The sequence below is a fragment of the Corylus avellana genome, chromosome ca1 (genome assembly GCF_901000735.1).
Source record: "Corylus avellana chromosome ca1, CavTom2PMs-1.0".
Lineage (NCBI taxonomy): Eukaryota > Viridiplantae > Streptophyta > Magnoliopsida > Fagales > Betulaceae > Corylus > Corylus avellana.
The window spans coordinates 8,036,718-8,038,259 of NC_081541.1; positions in this window are offsets into that span (position 1 = coordinate 8,036,718).

Sequence of the window (1,542 nt, forward strand, 5' to 3'; positions counted from 1 at the left end):
TAGACAGATGATATATTTTTTTCAACGTTAGATACATTGTCAGGGTCTTTCATCAATTTTTAAACATTGAGCATCAAAACTCAAATGCTTGGATACTTCATGGGAGTAAAGTATATTTTCTCATTCCTTAAAAATAAGAACAACTCTTAAAAAGCCCCCTACAATACTCCCTTGGTGTAATCTCAAGGTAAGCAAAAGTGCTGCTCAAATTTGGGTAGCACTTTTGCTTCTCTTAACAATTTTTTTTTTTTTTTTTAGCAATGATAGAATTCATTCATTTTTTAACCATCTTTTAATCATTTTCATAGTGAATAGATGAATCTACCATTGAATTTGTGTGGGTTCACATGAGTTTGTAAGTCTAATGGTTGATCTATTAAATTTGTATGATAAGATTTGCAAAAAATGGAGAAAATATTGACCTGAATTGATTTTTTTTTCTCTCATTTAGCATTTAATTGAAATAATATTTAAATGATACAAAGAAATAATAAATAAATTATTGTGGAATTTATTTAAATAGGAAAGCAAAATGTAGTTTAATTTCCTAAAATTAAAAAACATCTAAGGAAAGCTACTACTAGTCTTCTAACAATTGTACATACGCAACCATACTAGTAAGAAAAAGATTGTCCCAAAGCTCAATGCATTGAAATGTATGGCCTAAAGGCTTAAAAGTGCCCGTCATAGACACATGGTTGAAAATTGCGGCCATTGTAACACCTCGACTTTTAAAACAAGTTGTGAATATAAAATATTTGATTTTCCATATTCCATATATATATGAAGCTAGTACATACTAAAATCACTCAATGGAAAAATTACCAATTATAAAAAAATTTCTTTTAATTTTTGAAACTACAAACTCACTCAATTTCTTCTTTCTCAATCTTTCATCTATAACTTTCGATCTTCCATTTCAATAACAATTTCATTACAAAAATACATCCAAAATTACATTAAAAAAAAAAGTCTTAAGTTCATGTCAGCTCACATAACAACCCATTCTAGTCACCATCGGTGGTAATAGTTCAGTGGTCTCAAAGAAATTTTCAAAGTGGTTGGACACGTACTAGGATGAGAGTTCGACTTCCAATGAATATGTGCTATTATATTATCACGCCCAAATAGAATAGCTATAGTCCAGTATTTCAAATTACTATATTCAACACTTGAAGTAGCAGTAACATCTTGCTCTAAAAGACCACGGAGAAGACTCCCTGCACTTTCCTAGATCTCCATGTTCCAGATTTTTACATTTCTTGTCACAATGAGGAGGGGATTCACATCTTTTATGCCATGTTTTGCTCATACGCTCGCAATATTTCACCTTTTGTGTTGCTATCACAACAAAAGAATGCAAAGTTAATTTCAGATAAGCAACATAAGTGGCTTCTTCCAAAACAATGAAAGTAGTATACCTAAACTCGCTTAATGACAATAATTATCATCAAAACAAAAGGATTAAAGACTATATGTTAGTGGAGATGGATGCATATAACAAGTACTATAATGAAACTATAAAATTACTCACCCACACTT